General features: G+C 46.0%; 1 long non-coding RNA gene across 1 annotated transcript; it reads left to right on the top strand.

The window, feature by feature from the left end:
* The first annotated feature begins 15,231 nt into the window (after window positions 1–15,231).
* On the top strand, window positions 15,232–21,887 carry LOC117076314. Its single transcript, XR_004434324.1, has 3 exons — window positions 15,232–16,306; window positions 21,214–21,369; window positions 21,640–21,887. It is a non-coding gene; the product is annotated as an uncharacterized LOC117076314 (long non-coding RNA).
* The last annotated feature ends 1,013 nt before the right edge of the window (window positions 21,888–22,900 follow it).

Below are 22,900 nucleotides of genomic sequence, written 5' to 3'. Positions count from 1 at the left end.
CTCAAACACCATTTGCTGTGTTTGAACAAATGTGCTTCATCACAGCTCCGCCTGCCTGTGGGCTGCTCTGTAGCTGACAGATAGCCCCAGCCTAAGGAAGCCAAGGTAAGGATATGTGGAGATCACCTTCCTGCACACTCAAAATATTCAAATCATCTCTAGCCACAGCCATAGGGCTTGTGCCAAATAGGTGTGCACCTTCCTTGAGTTTGCATGTGTGAATATTTCAAGCAGTGATAGTCCTCCATACCTTCTAAGGAAAAATATGTCTCTTAAATCAGCTGTTGTCGTTATTTTTGCCTTTGTGGTTTCCAGGCATGACCGCAGGCACTTGTTAGTAGCTGTTGTGCTACAAGACCACAACCTCCTAAACAAAGGTATTTATATTTCAAAGGGGATGAGGCCTTATTCAGTTCCTTCCTTCCCCACCTCCTTTAAGAAAATTCTAGCATTTGTGCTGGGCCTGGTAGTTCACTCCTATAGTCCCAGCACTTTGGGATGCCAAGATGGGTGGATCTCTTGAGGACAGGAGTTTGAGACCAGCCTGGCCAACATAATGAAACCCCATCTCTAGTAAAGATACAAAAATTAACCAGGCGTGGTGGTACATGTCCATTGTCCTAGCTACTCAAGAGGCTGAGGCAGGAGAATTGCTTGAACCCAGGAGGCAGAGGTTGTAGTGAGCCAATATCTTGCCATGCCCTCCAGCCTGGGCAACAGAGTGAGACTCCATCTCAAAAGAGAAAATTCCAATGTTTGACTAGCAGGCACTATGATAGCCTGTCAGGGAGAAATATTTGGCCAGAGGTGTAAGTGGCTACTGTTCACTATTGTATTAAAACAACGGTGACTCTAGGAGTCAGGACACTGTGTAGGACGTCACTGAGCATCATGTCTGGTACTTCCTCTCAGCCTCCTTTGGGAATCACCTGCATCAGTGGTTCTCAACCAGGGCTAGTTCAGGAGACATTGTTAATGACTGGAGATACTGCCAGTGTTTTTGGTATCATAACTTGGGAGGAAGAGGAGGAGGAATGCTACTGACACTCACTGGGGAGAGGCCAAGGATGCTGCTTGACATCCAGCAGAGCACAGGACAGCCCCCCACAACCAAGAGTTATCCAGTTCAAATGTCAATGGCGCCAAGGTTCAGAATCACAGACTACATTGACTAAGTCACTGCCACTTTCACACTACAGTCTGTTCCAATGATCTGTGGTAGAGATACGCATCTGTATAGGAAAATTGTCATCCTTCTTCAATTCATTTAAATTTCATCAAAATGTATGGGATGTCTAACCTGTGTAAGGGCCATGGAAATGATACAGACAGCATCTCTGCCTTCCAGAAACTTAAGTACAGCGACAGAGACAGACAAGTGTGCACCAATCATGCAGTGCAATATCAGGAGCAGGTGGCAAGCGCTGTCACAGCATACAAGGGGCTGGGAACCTGAGAAGTAGAGATGACCTCCAGCAGGCCCAGAGGGCAGGCGGGCTGCACAAAGTGTTCAGAAAAAAATAGGATGTGAAGTGTGGAGGCTTCAGGGACGAGGAAACCTCACACCGGTGAAGCAGGACAGGGAGCTCTGAAGACGTGGGGAAAAATGTGAGCAAAGGCAGGGGCGCTGCCTGGTGGGAGAGGAACTAAGGGGCTGACCTCTGTGGCTTGCCCTAGGCCGTCTGGTGCACTAGGGTGGAGGAGACTGATTTTCTCCTTTTTGTTGCATTTACTATTTTGGAATAGTGGACCACATATTTCCATGTCAGACTTTTATAGACTCTTCCTTTGTTTGCTATGGTCACATTAATATTCAGTAGAGAATCTTGCCATTTTTATGCAGTATTTAATGGGGAAGAGATTTCTCACCTAAAAGTAAATTATAAAGTTTCTCCTGCAGAGAGTGGTAGCTCATGCCTGTAATCCCAACACTTTGGGAGGCTGAGGTGAGAGGACTGCTTGAGACCAGAGATTTGGGACCACTGGGCAACATAGTGAGACCCTGTCTCCACAAAAAGTAAAACAATTAGCCTGGTGTGGTGGTGCGTGCCTGCTGTCCCGAGCTACTCCAGAGGCTGAGGTGGGAGAATCGCCTGAGGTGGGAGCATTGCCTGAGCCCAGGAGGTCGAGGGTGCAGTGAGCCATGATTGTGCCACTGCACTCCAGTCTGGGTGACAGAGCAAGACCCTGTTTCAAAAAAAAGATTTCTCCTGAGGCCAGAACTAAATAAGCTGCTGTACTTGGTTCAGTCATTAGTAATTCGTATGAATCACAATTCGGTTTTAGAAAAACTCACTTTTAGTGCACACATTTGAAAACATCTCAGAATCATGGATTCTAGAGACGGAAGAGATCTTGAGAAATGTTCAGGTTCAGTTTTGTCTGGTCCAACCAGATAAGCTATTGTCATCACCATTCCACAGATAAGACTATTAAACATCTGCACGCTTTAGACAGAGAATAAGCCTACGTTAAGTGGCAGGATTTTTAAACCTGATGCGTTTGCTAAGTGGTGCAGTACTTGAGATGTGGAGGTGAGAGAGTATCTATTGTCCAGACTCACTTGCCCAGAGATCAAGGGGGTAGTCTTGGGGGGTAGAGGGATATAGGCCTAAAGGGCAGTAGGAAGCCATCCAAGCTCAAGATTTATTTGGGGACAGATTCTCATCTCTATACTGATTGAGTGACCCCAGCCAGTGAGATCTCCTGGAAGCAGATGTGGGGAACAGTTATAACTGTTAAAAGTCAGAGGACAAAGTTCATCTGGAGAGAGCATCTGTCCAGGGAATATCTGGAGACTGGAGACATTGTAGGAAATTCAGGATTTCAACAGAGAAAGAGCTTCCCTTGGGTGGGGGCAGGCAAGGGGTATCCTTGGGGATCCTGACCATCAGGGACCACCAAGATGTACTCCAGCCCAGACTTCCCTGACTCTGGGCCACCTATGGACTGTCCCCCGCTGGCCCAGAATCTCTCCCTCGGTTACAGCTTGAACTTAGATGACCTCATGTTTCCCATCAAAAATGTACCCTTTTCCTCGCAACATCCCCAATATGGGGCTCATTGCCACATCATTTACCCCACTCCAGGGCAGAGCCCACCCTGGAAAAAGCCCTGGTTTTCTTTCTGAAGAGCACCCTAGTTTATAATAGCAAATACATATGGATTATTTTTCTCAGTACAAGTTCCTTGGTATGGCACTCAGAGAGTTGCTTTTGTTAGCTCATGAGATGGAAAAGGAAACAATGTGGGGAAATCCCAAATCCTTGGCTACCCCATTTCCTAAAGTGGACCTTACCCCTGGCCTCATTAAGTGAATTTAACAGCCTTGTACTTGCAAAATGAACTAAAAAGGCAAACGTATAAAAATCGGGTCCTTTTGGGGGGATCACAGAAATGAGATCCTTTTATGGCTGCCAGTAATCATTTACTCACATTTTGCTCAACACAGGGGAGGTCCCCTTCTGCTTAAAAGAAAGACGACTTCCTATAAAACAGGCTTGGGTGGAATCCTTGGCAGGGAGAAGAAAACAGTGAGATCACTTCTGGGCATGGCTTCTGGGGACTGCTGATTTCCTTGACGATAATGCCAGTCAGGCCCACAGCAGCGCCTGGCAGCTGCTTCCCTCCCACACCAAAGGAGCCCAGGCTCCTTAGGTTTACAGGCCCCTGGCCATGGGCTCTCTGTAGGAAGTTGGCTGTGTATTTGTTCTGGAAGTGAGCCCTTGGGACCAACGCACCAGACTATCCCTGGTAATGTCTTCTTTGGAACAAATTCAGGTACACGACTCTGCTACATGTGGCCTTGTTAAAACAGACATTTCTGCTCAGTGCATTTCCCTGGACATTCTAATACTCGTCGCTACATAGGAGTGAGTAACCAAAGGCAAAAGGCATCTGCGTTAGCACTTACGGTCTGTTTCTACTTTGGGTTCCATTCCCCTGACCTGTGTCCTTTTCCTCAGAAACTGTGGTCTCACGGGGTGCCTTCTTCCTAAAGCTGAACCTGGCAAACAGATGTGGTGCCAACTGTGACCATTGCTCCTTGGAGTTGGAGGTGCAGATTACTTGTCAGAATCTTGTGAGGCCCTGAGTGGTCTGGGACGCCCTTGCTCAGAACTACCATTTCCTGAATGTTGACTCTTGCAGGGTGTTTACATATGTCATCTGACTTAATCCTCGCAAGGATTCTGTGCTCATTTTACAAGAAAGAGGCTCCTTCCACCCAGGCAGTGTTGACCCACATCTGGGCCAAGGGTAAAACAAAGCTGAGGGGCAAGCGACCACACACCCCATGTTTGGTCTCAAGCACTGGCTGTCTCCTTACAAGTTTAATTTTTTTTAGAAAGATGCTACTTGAGGCCAGGCACAGTAGCTCATGCCTGTAATCCCAGCACTTTGGAAGACCAAGGCGGGCAAATCAGTTGAGGCCAAGAGTTAGAGACCAGCCTGGCCAACATGGCAAAACCTCATCACTACTAAAAATACAAAAATTAGCCGGGTGTGGTGGTGCACACCTGTATCCCAGCTACCTGGGCAGCTGAAGCGTAAGAATCACTTGAATCCAGGAGGTGGAGGTTGCAGTGAGCTGAGATCACACCACTGCACTGCAGCCTGGGTGATGGGGTGTGTGTGTGTGTGTGTGTGTGTGTGTGTGTGTGTGTGAGAAAGAGAGAGAGAGAGGAGAGAGAGAGAGAGAGAAACAAAGAAAAGAGAAAGAAACAAAGAAAAGAAAGGAGGGAGGAAGGCAAAGGAAGAAAAAGAAAGGAAGAAAGAGAAAGAAAGAAAGAAAGAAAGAAAGAAAGAAAGAAAGAAAGAAAGAAAGAAGAAAGAAAAGAAAGAAAGAAAGAGAAAGAAAAAGAGAAAAGGAAAGGAAAGGAAAAGAAAAGAAAAAGAAAAGGAAGGGAGAGAGAAAGAAAGAAAGAAAAAGAAAAGGAAGGAAGGAAGGAAGGAAGGAAGGAAGGGAGGGAGGGAGGGAGGGAGGGAGGGAGGGAGGGAGGAAAGAGGGAGCTACTTGAAAGTCTAGGCCTCCTGGTAGGAAAGTGACACCAGGTGGTACCTTGGCTGTGGCTGACCCAGGGTAGCAAACAGCCCAGGAGTGGGCACAGTGGGCTGTAGAAAACACCAATCAGTTGTGCTATGAATTCCGCTTTAATTTTTCTGAAAGAAACTGAAAATCCTGGGTTTTTGTTTTGGTTTAGGGCTGTTTTTTGTTTGTTTGTTTTTGTTTTTGAGACAGGGTCTCACTCTCTCACCCAGGCTGTAGTGCAGTGGTGCAATCATGGCTCACTGCAGCCTTGAACCAAAGGACTCAAACGATCCTCCCACCTCAGGCTCCCAAGTGGCTGGGACTACAGGTGTGCACCACCACACCTGTCTCAGGGTTTGTTTAATGAGAAAATCTTACAGCTTTAAATGTTGGCAATTTATGTAAAAAACAAACAAAACAAAGCTTGCTTAACACTGAAGATGAAACAACACACTTGTGGACTGGTTTGCAATTTCTAGATTAGGCTTTCCCTCTAGACATAAAAATTCAAACATGGATAGAATAGGATCAAATCTTTCATTCTCTTATTTTTTCATGAAGTATATTTTTTATTATAATGCATTAAAATTCTCAAACTTTAGAACAAAGTTCTAAAAAATATAAATGCTTAAGTGTTTTTGTCACTAAGTTTATTTTTCATATGAATAATACCGCTTTCTATTCCTTGACAATTCACATGGTGATTTGAGATCTGCGGTGTTATTTATTGCTCACAAGGCAGCTGTGAGGTGGGTGCTGTGACTTCTGCAGGTGTTCATAGAGAAACTGAGGCTGAGAGAAGTTCACTCACGTTCACATGACTACAGGTTTGAAAGAGCCTATAACCCAGTCAGGCCTCCAGACTCTGATAGACCTTTTCATTCAGTAAACCGTGGTTTCTAGTTTCTCCCACTAACACTACTGTATGGATGATTATTCTTTAATCCGGGACACATGATTTTTTTTTCTGAGTTGCCTCTGGTGATTAAGTAAAAGAGAAGTCATGGGCCGGGCGCGGTGGCTCACGTCTGTAATCCCAGCACTTTGGGAGGCCAAGGCGGGCGGATCACGAGGTCAGGAGATCGAGACCATCCTGGCTAACACGGTGAAACCCCGTCTCTATTAAAAATACAAAAAAATTAGCCGGGCGTGGTGGCAGGCGCCTGTAGTCCCAGCTACTCAGGAGGTTGAGGCAGGAGAATGACGTGAACCCGGAGGCGCAGCTTGCAGTGAACTGAGATGGCGCCACTGCACTTCAGCCTGGGCTACAGAGCCAGACTCCGTCTCTAAAAAAAAAAAAAAAAAAAAAAAAAAAAAAAAAAAAAAAAAAAAAAAATTAGCCGGGTGTGGTGGCGGGCGTCTGTAATCCCAGCTACTCCGGAGGCTGAGGCAGAGAATTGCTTAAACCTGGAGGGGCAGAGGTTGCAGTGAGCTGAGATCGCGGCACTGCACTCCAGCCTGGGCGACAGAGCGAGACTCCGTCTCAAAACAAAACAAAACAAAAACAAAAAATAAAAAAGAAGCCATAAAATGTCCTTTAAGCTAGAACTTAATTTTTTTTCTTTTTGTTTTGTTTTGTTTTTGTTTTTTGAGGGAGGCCAGTAAGGGAAATGCGGATGGTTTTTAACCTGGAGTTCAGGGACCTTAGAGTAAGCTGAAGGGAGCCTGGGAGAGGGGCTGAACCCCTGGTAATCGTTTGAAACATTTTATAGAGAGGGATATTGGGGTATGTTTTGGAGAAGGGGACCTATAGCACTTTCCAGAGTGTCTCTGACTTCCTCAGGATAGGCAGGATCCATGCAGGCTGGACTCCAGCCCTTGATCTATCTTCCTTCCTTCCTTCCTTCCTTTCTTTCTTTTTCTTTCTTTTTTCTTTTCTTTTCTTTTCTCTTTCCTTTCCTTTCCTTTCCTTTCCTTTCCTTTCTTTCTTTCTTTCTTTCTTTCCTTCCTTCCTTCCTTCCTTCCTTCCTTCCTCCCTCCCTCCCTCCCTCCCTCCTTCCTTTCTTCCTTTCTTTCTTTCTTTCTTTTCTTTACTTTGAGACGGAGTCGTACTCTGTTGCCCAGGCCGGAGTGCAGTGGTGAGATCTCGGCTTGCTGCAACCTCCGCCCCTCCAGGTTTAAGCAATTCTCTGCCTCAGCCTCTGGAGTAGCTGGGATTACAGGCACATGCTACCACGCCCAGCTAATTTTATTGTATTTTTAGTAGAGACGGGGTTTCACCATCTTGGCCAGGCTGGTCTTGAACTCCTGACCTCGTGATCCACCTGCCTCGGCCTCCCAAAGTGCTGGGATTACAGGTGTGAGCCACCGCGGCTGGCCCAGCCCTTGATCTTTATCGATACTGGAACATAACTTAGGCAACATTCCTGAGTCTGCAAATTGATTTCTCCTCCATGGCTTTATTCTGTTAAAAAGATGTAATGCATGCCTGCCACCTGGAATCTGGAATTAGTCACCATCAGTGGCTTTGCTTGAATCCCTTATCATGCCTCATTACCATGCACCCAGATCGTGTTCCTGCAGGACAGGCCTCTGCAGTTTTCACAACCTCCATCAACCCTCTGACTCTGATTGGTTCCTTCTTAAAAGACGCAAACCTTCCTATAAGGAACCTTGCAAAATGCCTTTTAATAAAGTATAAGTTTTCATGAGCCAATAATTAACGCATGCTAACAATTACATGTCAAGAATATGTAAAAAATGAGAATGACATCGGGGCATTTATTTTGTTACAAAGGCTTTTTGGGTAGTGCAAGAACCTTTCAGGAGCAAGCGCTTTTCACTTAATGGTAGAAACAGCATCTGGGGCCTAGAGATTCTTCTTTATAATTCTTTATGGGACACAATATGTGGGGAATTTTTATAATGGGACGTGAGGCTCACCAAAGACTACATCAAGGGTAACCACAGAGCAGGTGTGGCATCAGATGTCCTGGACTTGATATCCAGCCTTGCAGCGCCTCACAGTGTGACAAGGCATTTCACTTTTCCAGGCTCTGAGTTTTTCATCTCTCAGACAAATGCTCAGAAAGGAAAGGCAAGGTGAGAATAGCATCCGTTGAGAACCCAACAGGTTGCCACATTCCATTCTTGGTGTTACTATGTGCACCCTCCTGCTTATGCTCACAACAGGACATTTGGATTCATGCCCAAGGAAACACAACTTGTACGTGGCCAGAATCCAAAGCTGGTTCTCTGGACTCCAAAATTATGCTCTTTCCATGACCCAATTCAGTGTTCCTCAAGCTCTGTCAATAAAGCACCCTCAGCAAGAGAAGAGAATGGCCACATGTATTAGTTTGCCAGAACTGTTGTCACAAAGTACCACAAACTGGGTACCTTAAAACAAGATAAATTTATTGTCTCACAGTTCTGGAGGCCAAAAAGTCTAACATTCAGGGCTGTGAGAGAAGGATCTGTTCCAGGCCTCTTACCTAGCTGGTTGTTTTGTGGCGATCTGCTGCATTCCTTGTCGGGCAGAAGCATCACCCTGATCTCTGCCTCCATCTTCCCATAGTGTTCTCCCTGTGTGCATGGCTGTGTCCAAATTTCCCCTTTCCATAAGGGCACCAGTCATATTGGACTAGAGCCCACCCTACTCCGGTGTGACCTCTTCTGAACTTAACTAACTTCAACTGCAATCACCCTATTCCCAAATAAGTTCACATTCTGAAGTACTGAGGGATAGGATTAGTACTTCAACACATTCTGGGGGGACACAATTCGACTCATAATTCTACCCACTTCAGGAGTCTGAGGGGATCACTTATGGCACCAGGTATAAGCATTAAATATTTTTGATGCTTTGAACATTATCTTTAAAATTCATGTAAATTGAGCACTCAACTCCATTATCACACCACCACTTAATACAAAAACACTTCCCAAAAGTTGACGAGCAGAATTACTGATCCAGAAAGCTGCTCCATGTTGCTCCTTGGGGTTCAAAACCCCATTGTCAAATCCCTGACCTGCATCTTCTCATGTCCTCAGAAGATGCTCCTACCAAGTGTGAAAGCACTCAGAATTGGAGACATCTTTAAGGAGGCACATTTAACTTAAATGAGGGCGAAGAATGTCGATCTAGACAGGGCTGAACAAAAGCAACGCAAATTAAATGCAAACAGAAAATCTGAACATCCCTGACCAAAATCAGTGAAAAAAACACATCAGTGCGGAAACAATGCTTGCAGAGAGCTCTGCTGGAACCCCATGGCTTCATTTCATTCTCCTCTCTTTCGTCTTTAGAGGAAATCAGCATTAGACAAGCACAGTTTGTCCTGTTTCGTCAACAACAATGGCTTTTGAAGAACATGCTTTTGAAGTACAGGATGGTGGTGTTTGGGGACAAAGATGATTGCTGTGGTAGTAACAGACCTCCTAACACACTGATCAGATTCATATTTTTCTATTACAGTAACTGTGTGTCAAGTAATAGAATTTACCAGCAAAACTAACCATGGCCATACTGTTCTTTTATTTCCTAAGAAATCACATTTTCAAAAGTGACAAAGGACTCTCTGACAAAGGCCCAGCAATGGATGTGAGAATGACTCAAGTAGAGAAAAGGGCCTCTCCGTGTGGTTAGCTTACTGCCCCACTTGGTTCGTTGACGCAAAACCAGGTCCAGCCAATGCATTTCCACATCCTGAGGATCTGCTCCCAGCCCAGCAGAGATGTGCTCTGGCCAGGACCAAAAGATGCTTTTGAGCAGGGCTCAAAAGACAGCATCAGGCATCCTGACAGCATAGAAAACGAGATGGCTTTTCACTTTCCTTGGCTGAAAACACGGAGACTACAATGTTCCTTTCTTTTCCCTGCCTCTCTATTGGGAGAAATACGAACTTTCCAAAGGCATTCACCATCCATTTAGCAGAAACATCTGTCAGCTTTAGCTACAATCAAAGAGAAAACATCTCCAGAGAAGGAATATCCCACAGGGTAAAGCAAGGGACAAACCTAGAGAACACTCGTGACCCGTTGCTTTAGCTCAGGGGCAGCAAAGAGGCTGCAGCTCTGTTCAGAAGAAAGCCCTGCTGATCTCCAGGTTCTAGGAGCTTTGCTAAACAAGCCCAGAATGCAGGAGGTCATTCACCGAATTAGCAAATGCAGGTGACCAGACCTTTGAAATTAAAAAAGAAAAAAAACGGCACGTGGGTCAAGCGTGGTGGCTCACGCCTGTAGTTCCAGCACTTTGGGAGGCTGAGGTGGTCAGATCACTTGAGGTCAGGAGTTCGAGACCAGCTTGGCCAACATGGTGAACCCCCATCTCTACTGAAAATACAAAAGAAAAGAAAAATAGAAAAAAATAGCCAGGCATGGTGGCATGTGCCTCTAATCCCAGCTACTCGGGAGGCTGAGGCAGGAGAATTTCTTGAATCCAGGAGGCAGAGGTTGCAGTAAGCCACTGTACTCCAGCCTGGGTGACAGAGTGAGACTCCGTCCAAAATAATAAATAAATAAGGCATGTGATGACAGAGCGTGATGACAGAGAAGGGTGGTCCACAAGGGAGGAAGGGCCAGGGGATCTGCAGAACCAGGGCCTGTGCCAGGGAGGCACAGCCACTTTCAGCCAGACAGCAGCTCTCCCTCAGGGCAGAAGTGCCTGTGCCCATCGCTAGGGAGATGAGCTCCGCACAGAAGCAGAGTACTTTCATCAGGCTTCCCCACAGCCTGGGAGAATAGCTCCTGAGATCACCCAGCACCCTCTGTCCTGACTCCACCTCTGCCACAGCTCCTGCAGTTCCTCGGTCATCCTGATAACCGAAGGCCACTCTGGAAAAGTGTCCACTGGGGACGACTTGCACTCTGCCTCGGGACACCAACATTCACTGAAGCAGACACCGCAAATTATTTCTAAAGATCGTGCACATCTTTAAGCTCTCACTCTTCTCTTAAATCCCAGCTTTTTCTCCGCCCCGCCCTCTACTGGCCACAAAGGTCATCCCCTTGGCAGCTGAGACAGAAAGGGCCAAACATCTGGGCCAGGGCTGGGGCCCCGCTGGCCTGGGGCCCTACGTGCCCTCTGGGCCACATTTCACGCTGCTTGCCCACGTTCCAACTCCGGGTGAGGGCTCTGGGGATATGCATTTTAAAGCAATACTGTAATCGTCTGGTGTGCAGCCCAGTGTCTAGTGAGTCCAGTTTTGGTGAATTATTGCTCCCAGTGGCTTACTAATTCACAGGGAAAAGAAAAAAAAATCTAGATCCCAGATCAGCAAAGTGGAGAAGCAGAGTCCTAAACACAGTATCCTCATGAGGGCAGTGTCCGGGCCCGGGACAGCAAAGCAGCCCCACTGGTGCCTCTCCCAGCAAGTCATCGTGTGCCCGTCAGAGCTTCCAGAAAGCTATTCCTAAAACAAGATGGGATTGAGCCACAGAAAGCAGGTCCAACCTAGTGGTAATGGTGAAAAAAATAGCCCTTAAGGGGTGTAAAAGGGCAAAGTGATGAAATGCTGTATAATTTGAATGCATTTGGAAGACTCTCCTCTCCCAACTGTCAGAGCAGAACACCATGCTGGTTTCATTTCTTAAAAAACAAAACAAAAATCTCCAAAGAGAAGAAGAATACCTAATTATGACCATCATTTCCTTTCCTCCATGGCTTCCCTCTTCCACCTTCATCCCTTAAAGCAGTGGCTCTCAACCATGGGCTTTGCTCCCCCACCCCACTCTAGGGACTTCTGGCAATTCCTAAAAACAGTGGGGCATGCTACTGGCGTCTATGGGTAGAGACAAGAAATGCTGCAAGATGTCCAGCAACGCTGACGACAGCCCTCACGACAGAATTATCCAACCCAAGATGTCAACATGCTGCTGTTGAGAAACCTGGCCTTTAGAAGCAGTCTTCTAATCTCATGTTCTAGGAATAAGAAAATATTATTCTTAGTTTACCCTGCAGCTAAACAAAATGTATAGGGTAGGATTCACTAGGAGGAAGGGGGCAATGGTGACTAAGAACTTCACAAAGTCCTGAACCATTCAACCTTCATTCTGAGAGGATAGGCGATCAGCTTTAGTGATTCACTTCTCTGATTATAAGTATCATCTTCTGAAGTCCATTAAGTGTTTAGTCATGCCCTGTGTTTTTGTCAAGTGGTAGGTAAAGGGATTTAAGTGGAGCCTCAGTCCCCTAACAGTTTATCATCTAAGATGGGTGACAATGACTAGGCAGAGATATAAAGGTGAGATGAACAAATAACCAAACTACAGAGTAAAGCCAAACCAATTGCAGAAGCTGGGAGCTGAGCATAGTGTGAGGAATGGGGAGGACAAGTTATCCAGGTGAGTAGGTGACATTAAAGAGAAGAACTGGGGACAGCATACCATCTGCACCTCCATTTATCCATTTGCTTTCACTAAAATATGTATCACATACTTCTGGGCATGCAGAGGTACATTTCTCACACTCCAAGCACTCACAATCAAGGCAGTGTGATAAGATTCATACACAAATAAGCAAAACACAAAAATACCATTCTGAGAGGTATAGCAAGTACGTGTCACAGTGCTTAGAGAAAGAACTGATGCCTGCATGTGGTGGAACTGGCATTTGGCTGGGCCTCGGAGTGTGGGAGCTACTGGGGAGCTAAGCCTGCCTGAGAACCTAGGGCAGGGTGACAGCAGGGGTGTTCGCTGTCCTACAGACAAGAATCTCCAAAAATGGAGTTCTGGCTTAAGGTGTTTGTCCTGGCTTATCTTTTGGCCACTCAACAAAACTTTCTGTGCCTCATTTTCTCTCTTCTTCCCATTTCCAAGCAACAAAACCAGGTCTATCTACTCTTATTAAGAACCTCCAAGAGTGGTGGCTCATGCCTGTAATCGCAGCACTTTGGGAGGTTGAGGCTGGAAGATTGCTTGAGGCCAAGAGTTCAAGACTAGCCTGGGCAACATAAGGAAACCCTCGTTTCTAAACAAATAAAAATAAAAATTAGTGGGTGTGGCGGCATGCACCCATAATCCTAGCTGCTCAGGAGCCCAGGGGTTCAAGTCTGCAGTGAACATGATTGCGCCACTGCACTCCAGCCTGGGCAACAGAGTGAGACTCCATCTCAAAAAAAAAAAAAAAGAACCACGGCATACCAAGTGAAGCTTATGGAGTTTCATGCAAGATAATCAACATACACCAGGTTCAAGGGAGATGCTAGCAGTTATAACTCACAGGCTAGCTCGGGTTTTTCTCTTTCACATGCTTCTGGCCTTACCCAGTAACAGCAATTCTGAACACTATCCAAGCAAAACGTCATATGCTTTGAAGATGCACTAGTATTTCAACAGGCTAAACATTTTCCAGAACAAAATCTTTACCAAAGCTGCTAACAAGCAGTCAGACTACCCTGTGAGCGTTCTCCTCCAACAATGAACCCGCAGAAAGGTCAGCAGCCAGACACAGAAAGAGGAGAGGATCCTAAATAAACACAGTTTAATCAACCGTGAAGAACCTAAAAGTTGACCGAAAGTGCTTTGTTAATGGGAGAAGCAAGGCCCCTGCCCTCAGAGAAAGGCAAGGAAGGTTGAAGGTCACTTCAGCTGACCAGAGGCTGCCATGGCGGCAGCGACATTCCCTGGTGGGAATCTCAACGGAAGACACAAACGCAGACGAGAAGGAAGGGAGAGGAGAAGCCGACAGGTGGACCTTTTCCAAGGACCTGGCAAGCAAATGTTCCCTAGAAAGAAGATGAAAATTTAGGTCAATAAGAAGGAAAGACACTGTTTTTAGAACCACTATGATGACTTCAGAGTTGGTTCTCCTTCAGGCTTTTGTCCATCGAGTCTGTCATGTCTGATTCCAGACTCCTCAGGATATTTGAAAAAAACCAATTTACTTGAATTACATCAATGTCCTTTACTTGCATCTAAAAAATCAAGGTCAAGCTATGCTGATATGTGAAAGAGAATTGAGATGAATGAGGGTTGACTCCCAGTCTCTGCCCCTGTAATTACTTTCTTTGTAAGCCTGAATACCCAATCAGATGGACGCCTTCTCAACACATTTTTTCATATGTAAGAAATACCTTTGAACAATGCAATCTGGAAACTCAGGCAACATCTGTGACCAAATATATCCAAACCTGTTTATGTTTTTAATTGAAGATCAAACAATTTTAGATGAACTAATCTATGGTATCATAGAAACTGCATACTTTTAGGTAATTCTTGAGAGTATTTTGCAAACTATTAAAGTAACTTGATATCATGCTATATCTTTAAAAGATACTTCTCAGCTGTGAATACTATTGGAATGAAATCAGGGGTAGCATTCAAAAAAGTCTGCAGCATGGAAAGGTTTGCATATGAATTCTGATTCCATTAGAAAACCATTTCTTTTAGGACTGTTTTATCATTCTCTATTGGTTCATGTAATATGATCGGTTTGTTCTTATTCTAGTTAAAGATGCAGTTTATTAAAGAGTCTTTAACTTCATTAGGCAAAGTTTTAAAAGCTTCTAATCAGATATTCTTGGTAGGCAGGAGAACTATAACCTTCAAACTCTCTGATGTTGTATGAAGCAGCTCTCATCTCGACAAAGATTTTCACTTCTGTGATCTGGCCTGGTAAAACATTTATTCCTTTATACTCAGTCCTAGTTTGTTTTAGATCCGGGCCTCTGGGCCCATTAATTTCTATAGGATAATAATTTGTATAGGAGGACAGGTATGCTGTTTTTCTTCAATCCTTGAGGATATTAGGAAAAACTTTAACCAATAACGGGATCCCATCACCTGACGTTTCTTCGGGGAAAATGACTTTTGAAGGCATGTGGGGATTATCAAGAAAATAATTTTCCTTTTAAATTACATGTTTGTACATAAGAGGAGTGTTGAGCAGGATATCAAGAGGCAGAGGTCACTCACGGCACTATTTCAAAGTTAGTTAAACGCAGAAGCCAACTCACATTTCCCCAATTTAGCATTTCATTTTAAAAAGTTGCTGAATTCAGGTACATCTCGATTGCTCAGGGTAATAAAGAAGACATTAGGCATGGATAACAAGACCACAAATAGTGAGTAAAGTAAGACACCAGGGATCGTTTCTTTCCTGTTTATTAACATTCACTCCAGGCTGTATACTTTGGTTACCATGGTCGCGTGGTGTCTGATGTCACAGGCCAAACCATATAAAATCACAGAGGCCACAACAGGCAGGAGGAGCAGCCTGGCCTTTTCTGAGTCGGGCAGCCCAGCCTGTGGGATGCCAGGCTGGGTGTGCTGGGCCTGACCAGCCGCCCGCTTTCCTCTTCTCCTACCTCTGCCTGCCCCCTGGTGGACAGTCCGGGTAAAGCAAGGGAGTGCGCCTTTGGGGTCTCAGTGGGGCTGAAATACGACTCCTCCCCTAAGACAGCCTGCCTCCCCCAGCCTTATTCTCCAGCAAAGTCAATTTCCTGGAGAATCGAGGCTCTGCCTCAGATGTTCAGAGCCTCTTTAGGATAAACACCTCCATTTTAATTCCTGGGGCCTTGATCAACCTGTGGCTCCCTTGATCCCCAACTTGTGGGCCCCTTCCCTTGAGCAGTGCCCTCATGAGGTACACCTTTTCCAGGAAACAAATATCATTCCTTCTTTGGGTCCTGCAGGCTGTAAAGAACCAATACAGTACTGTGCTATTCAACATGTTGCCACTACAGAAGCCCCTTGTGTTTCCAAGAGTACATGTCTATAGCCATTCGTTTATTCATCAGAAAGCAACTAGAAGCCAGGCCCCATGCTGGGCCCTGGAGACATGGAAGAAATCGGGCTGAGGCTCCCGCCTTGAAGAGCTCGTGGCCCAGGGAAGGGACAGTTCATCTGTCATTGATTGCCACGTGACAGTGTCTATGATGCTAAAAAGATGTCAGTGCTGTGCTGCAGGAGCAAAGGCCGTGGAGGAAGAGGCTTTGGGTTTGTTGCGAGTTCTTGCCAGAGTGAGGCAAAGCCAGTCACTGCTTCATTCAGATGACTCAGGTAAATAAATCAGGCCGCACAGGCTGTCCTGACACCACACACCTCTAGAATACCCTGGCTGTGCTGGGAGCTATTGGTGTCAGCAGAGTATTTTCATCCCTGTCCAAGTCACAATGATCTGACTGTACCAGCCTGTGTGGATGTTGCTAAGAGGAGGCAGACAGCACCATGAGCTCCCTCAGATGACGATCGGCATGATGTTCCTGCTGTGGCAGCACTCAGCTCTTGCCAATGTTCTGCTCTGCTTTGCTCACTTTAAGCCTCCCTTAATTTTTTTTGATGCCAGTTTCCCCATTGCTGACTCACAGATATGCAAGACTCAGGCAGAAAACAAAGGTAATTATCTCAAATGACTCAGGCGCCCTCCTTGACTCTGGGATCTCTGTACAGACTTGCATTTTAAAAGCTGAGGGTAATGATGTTGTCATTTGTGCAGAAAAGGCTGGAAGAAAAACACATTAGTGTTCTTCTAAACTCCTGACTTTTGGAAAAAATTAGCATAGAGAGGATGGATGCTCAGCCATGGCCTGACAGTCAAATACCTAATTCAGAGGTGAAGGCACCTGCACAGAGTCCCATGCGCTGGCGAGCTTCCTGGGGACAAGGGCAGTGCCTTGATCACCTCTCTTCCTTGTGCAGTAAATGTTTGTTAGATGAATGGTTGTCAACTCTAGCTAGTCCTGTCAGTCCTCCCTGAGCCCTGAAAGAAACAGAAATTAGGAAATAAAAACAATGAGCAGGTCCTATACTCCTAGATTTAAGATTTGTGAACAAGTAAGGGAAAATTATTTGCCTGCTACAAAACTGCTAAGAGAGATGACAATCAAGGAAGGGTGGGAATCATCTAAGGGAAAGAAGAAGGGAATCAATTGTTGCTCCACTAGTGGCTTGCTAAAAAGCTTTCCATACTTGTAGGAAAACAAATCCCCCACCACCAAGAGTAGAGGCCCCAGCAAGGACAGTCACAGCAATGGTGGCCATCAGGCACCCTGTGCAGCAGAGTGGAGCCGCGGGCAGCAAGCAGATCGTGCCTGGGATAAAGACTGTGGCGGCTGTGCTAGGAGTGGCAGTAACACAGGGAGACTCTCAGTAAGGGGACCTGAGGTATCATCCGCGCCCAACTCCACCCTTTCTCCCCTCCCCAGAGGAGAGCCAGCATCAGCTCCTGAGGAAGGGAGGGCTAGTGTGGCTTGATGGGGTGGCAGGGGTAGGAGGCACAGCCAAAGGCTCTGGAAATCATCTTGAAATCCTAGGTTTCCCCGGAGGCTGCTGTAGCCTGGGGGAATGGAGTTACATCTAACTGTAAACGTTCACACTCAGTCTAAAGAAAGTCCAACAGTCATTTTAGGATGGTGGTGTACTTCAAATTACTTTTCTATGCTGTAGCTTTGGGTTCCATTAAATTCTCATTCTTCCCACATTTCTGTTTTTCCTCCAGGTACCCTCAAAGAGCACCCATCATTCATTCATTCATTCATTCATTCATTCACTTATTCAACAAATACTGATTGAATCCCTGCTCTTTACCAGGTTATACTAGGTACCAAGAATACAGGGTCAGCAAAGACAGGCATGGTCCCTGCCTTCAAAAGGAGAGGACCTTGATCAAATACCCACACAAATTAACATCATTGCAATGTGTGGGGTCCTGGGTATATAATGAGGGGATTTGGTTATTAAGGGACATCAGGGAAATCTCTGAGGAAATGATGAGTGAAATAAAATCTGAAGGAACAATAGGATTAACTAAGCCCAATGGGACCTGGGCATCCCCTAGAGTGGGGCTGCACATGAGTATTTAAGGCCATGAAAGATGGCAAGTGTGACCTGAGTGCAGACAGCAAAGAGGTGAGATTCTCAACCAGGCTGGGGAAGGCCATGCACGGGCAGCCACTGAAGTGTTGAAGTGGACAGGTGATGTGATCCAATGTGCATTTCAGAAAGAGTTTGATCTCCCTGTGGAGAACAACTTGGAAAATGTCATAACTAAATGTCGTTAGACCAGTTAAGAAGCTATTTGCTACAGGTGTGTTGAGGTCTAGGAGAGGGACAACGGAGGGGAAAATGATGATGGGGTAGACAGGCTTACAACATATTCCATTCCTGAAAGATCTTCCAACAGCCTTACCCTGCAATGAGCCCCTCCCTTCATGGGCTAGATCACCATCTGAGAGAAAAGCACAACCTTCCCTTCTTTCAGGTTTGTCTCTAAGGATGTCCCTGTAACTTGTCCCTTGGGATGCCTTCATGATTTCTTTCTAGCTTGCTCTAAAAATGAAGTAAAGCCTGTCCATGATGCCTGGGACATATCAACTTCAAGGTCATGGACGGAAACGATGATAACTCAAATTATAGGACTGTCAACTTTCAAGTCCCCATGACCTTAAATGATCGATCAAGGGGCTGGGATCAGATCAAGAGAGCTTCAAACCACTGCTGGCTGCTAGAGCATTTAATCTGCTGATGGAGTGTTCAATATAATATAATATTGGAATGTGTGTGTGTGTGTGTGTGTGTTCCAATTAACCAAAGTGGTCTTCTTCCGAACGCTTTGAGGATGCTGTAGTAAGATCCCTGCATTAGGTGAGAGTGGAACTAGTTACCAGATGTTCTCTTCTGCCTGGGATCCCTGCTCCTGTAAGACAGTTGGTAATCTGTTCCAAGAATGATGTTTTACCATGGTGCTGTGCTAGGCACCAGGGACTGGAAGATGAAGAAACATTTCCTGTGCTCCTGGAGCTGCAGCCTAGCAGGCCTACCAATAAGGACAGTGCCATGGGATATGCTGCAGCACAGGCAGAAGCAAAGTGCTGTGGAAACCCCAAGGCGGGATGTAGCAGCTCTGCCTGGCTGAGTTAGGAAGGTTCTCCAGAGGTCACATCTGATCCAGGTGTCAAGGGATGAGCAGGAATTTATCTTGTGAAGAAGAGGAGGCTGGTTGTTTCAGCAAAAGAAATAGCTCCTAAAAAGACACCTAAGAGTAAGATGTGCCCCAAAAGTGTCCCCAGGGGTGATAGAGAAGCTGTAGCAGGAGGTAAGTCTGGAGACAGAACTCTGGTGGGGTTACTGGAGCAGGAGGGTCTATCTGCTTTAAGGAATATACTGTGTTAGTTTTCTATTGTTGCATAGCAAATTACCCCAAAACTGAGAAGCTTAAAACAGTTAACGTGTGTTATCGTATAGTTTTCATGGGTCGGGAGCACAGTTGTAAATTAGCAGTCCTCTGGCTCAGGGTCTCACAGGCTGTAATCAAGGTGTCAGCCAGGACCAAAGTCAACTCAAGGTTCTACCAAGGGAGGGTGACCTTCCAGGTTCACTGCTGTGGCTGCTGGCTAGAGACATCATTTCCTTACCACATAGGCCTCTCCATGGGGCACGTCCCACCATGGCAGTTGGCTTAGAGAGAGACTTTTTGTAATCCAATCTTGGAAGTGACATCCCATCACTTTTGCTGTATTCAGTTTGTTTAAAGCCAAGCACCAGGTCCATCCAGCCCAGGCTGAAGAAGAGGTTACATGAGAGAGAGAATACCAGGAAGTGATGATTATCAGGGGCCCTTTTAGAGGCTGCCTACCACATATACCAAGAGCTATTTATGGCCTCATTGCAGCATGATCCCACTCTGCATAAATTATAGAGAAAGACATATAATTTTATTGCATATTAGTTTTTGTTGATGGGTGCATTCTGGTCTCTAGGAGCCCTGAAGAACAATGTGCTTCATTTCACAGCTCTCCCTAAGGATTTTATACAACCCACTTGGCACTCATACTGTTATTATTAAATGGATTCAGCCGAAAGCTGCCTGTGGGGGTAGAGATCGGTGGGAAGGTAGGGCGGCAGAGGAAGGAAGTGATCAGGACCCCAAATTGAATAAAGAAAAAGGTCACACGCCAACTGCAAGTTAGAAAATGAATCTGAGTGGAAGTAAGTATCCTGGCTGACAGCTCACACATGATGCCAACTTGCCACAGCTTGGCAGCGCCTTTGGTTTTCCCACATGCAACTGAAAATAGCTAGCATTCATCCTGAGGGAGTGCTACTAAAATAAGTAACTACTTGGAGCTATACCTCACTGCTCATTCAAGTTGGAAGCACTCTGCAATTATTTTGCTGAAATTAGATACAAATTAAGTTGCCACTTCCGGAACTCTTTCTCTTGTGCTATATTACAAAAAGGAAACTGATTTTTGAACTCGGACAGCTTAGATGTTGCTTCTTAAAAATAAATGTGATCTCTGACAGACAGAATATCTAAAAAGATAGATTATTGATTTTAATCTCTCATGAGGCCTAACCTCTACACGATCCAGGTTTCCTGATTTTCAGACCTGAGTTAAGTTGCTATGGATATAATAGAGTGACAGGCCAGTGAAGGAAACTGGGGATAGGGAGTGGCCTGCCCACAGGTGAGATATACTGTCTTTAAACTTGTTAGGGATAGAAAAGGGGGTTAGCCTAGAATTGTCTTCTGGGATGTAAGGGAATAGTCCTGCTCCCACTTTTTAAATAGTGGTTTGAAAGTTTTCTCAGGGTGTGCATACATTTGGACGTACAAGGTCTGCTATGTTTTAAAAAGGAAAACAGAATAAACAAACATATATGAAAACAAACAGTAATAATGATGATTTGGGTCTTTCCTCAAACTTGGCTGGAAGTTACTGGCACACAAATAGTAGAGGTGTTTGGGGGTTTTCTCCTATGAAGGAGCCCCTGATTTGTACTATCTCAATAAAGCAACACCTTCTTTTGACCTGCCTTTGGAAGTAGGTGAATTTCTAAGAGCCCAGCTGTGCCTGGACCCTAGGAGGCTATCATGGCTCCCAGGGTGGTAATGTTTCCCCACAACTTTGAATTTCAATTTCCCTTTACAAAAGGCAAAATTTGTTTTATTCCCCATTGCTGGAGACATTAGTCATGGATGAAACGCATTTAAAACTCCCCCTATGCGCCGCTTCTTGCCCACCCCAACATCCCCACTCTATATCCTCATTCCAATCTAGTGAATCTTAGAAATGACACATTGAATGAAGAGCTTTCCACGTAACCTTTCCTTCTTGGTGAAGTTTTCTTTTTGCGGGGTTCTGGCGTGTGTGCGTGTGTGTTTGTAGCTCCATAATTCTCAAATGAAGAATTGCTAAAAGGTCATCTAAGCAAATCCTTAAGATGGTGAATCTCTACAACCTCACTTTAATTTTAGGAGATATTTCATTTCATGCCTTAAGTTTTGCAGTTATTTTCAGCGTCTCCTCTTCCAGACTTTTTAGGACTTGGAAAGAAAATGAAATGACGTTGAATGAAATCAAAGTAAATTTAGTGATCTGAAATGATTTGATGTCAGCAAGAATTCCCCATACAGCTCACAGCCCTCCCTCCAGCACATCTCCCTCTTGGGTATGGTGAGTTCAGCTCCAAATTTATTCTGACAAGAAAGCAGAGGCAATGGCTCCAGTTGGTCTAAACCAAGTGAAAATCCAAAGCAACCATCCTTCCTGGACAACCTTCTGCTTTCCCAGCGCTTATCACGGTCTGAAAATTCCTATTTAAAGAAGTAGAGCTTTCTTTTAAGTCCTAACAGAGCAAAGTCACACTCAACAGTGCACACGCACAAGTCGGGCTCAAGAATGCATTTTTGGCAGAAAGGGTCCTCTTTTCTCTGTCTCCTCCAGCTCTCTGCAGGCCCAAATCTTGCAGAAGCCATTCCATGTTCCCTAAGCAGGAAAAGACAAACTCAGACCGACAACTCTGGACTTCAAAAGACGGCACACAAGGGAAGGACTGAGAGTACCAACGCGTGAAAATTCAGAATGCTGCTATCTCATTTATTTTAACCATTTAGGAAACGTTTTGATCCGCATCCTTTTCCCTTTCCTGATTTCAGAAAATAAAAATGCTTCGGTTCTGAGGAGTAACTCTCTATATGGAAGAGGAAGATCAGGGGATGGATGGGGGAGGGCTGCTTGCGTCCTCTCCCCTGCCACACACACACTCCCTGTTTCAGCCAGTGTAAAAATAGCTGCCCAGGTTTATGTATTCATCCCTAAGCTGCAATGAGGCGCCTGCCTCCCGGCAGAGTCCGCTGCCTTTTAGTAGCTTATAACATCAGGTGACGCCTCCAGCCCTTCCATTCCCCGCCCCAGCCCGGATAAACGTCCTCCGTGACCTTAGAAGTTTTCAGTTTAATCAGCGGTATCGTTTTTGAGAGGAAAATCCTCCCGGCTTTGCGGGCTGGCAGGGCTCTGGGGCCCTCCTGCCTCCCAGCCCAGGCCGCAGAGCGAGAGCGTTTCCATCTGTGCTAGGAGCGGAAAGAGCCTCTCTGTGCTCCCCGGCACGTCCAGCGCGCGGGCGGGAACACACTCTCCTGTGGGGGGCAGCTTTCCCAAGGCCCTTGCCTAACGAGGGCCAGGCGGCTCCCCCGTGGGCCCCGAATGGCTCCTGGCAGGCCGACCCCCATCCCTGTCGAGAGCACTGATTTCCCCAGCGTCCGGGGAAGGCAGCCGCGCCCTCCTGGAACGAGGCAATCCAGCGGTCAGGAGGCGGCAAGGGCCTGCGCGTGCGCAGAAAAGAGCTGCCTCCGCGCCAGGCTCGGGCGCGAGGGCGGAGGATGGAGGGCGAGGGCGCATGCGTCAGCCGTGCTGCTGGGGCCGCGTAGGAGAACTGAGCTGCTGGGTCCTGCCGTCAGTGCAGTTTCTTGGCCGCACGTTGGGGACACTGCGCCATTAGAAGACAGCCACAGAATGTTAAAGGCACAGCCTCCTTCGAGGGCATCTGCATAATGCCTTCCGTTTACAGATGAGGAAATTGAGGCCCAAAGGGGTGATGGGAAAGGCCCAAAGCTGCCTTTCTGGATTCTGGCAGCTGGGACCAGATCCAGCTTGTATTGACATGGTTTAAGCACTTCTTCAATGAGCACTTATCAAACGCCTAGAT

Source organism: Trachypithecus francoisi, unplaced genomic scaffold, assembly GCF_009764315.1.
Source record: "Trachypithecus francoisi isolate TF-2019V2 unplaced genomic scaffold, Tfra_2.0 Lachesis_group0, whole genome shotgun sequence".
Classification (NCBI taxonomy): domain Eukaryota; kingdom Metazoa; phylum Chordata; class Mammalia; order Primates; family Cercopithecidae; genus Trachypithecus; species Trachypithecus francoisi.
Note: the sequence above shows the minus strand (reverse complement) of the source record. Positions and strands in the feature narration are given on the sequence as shown.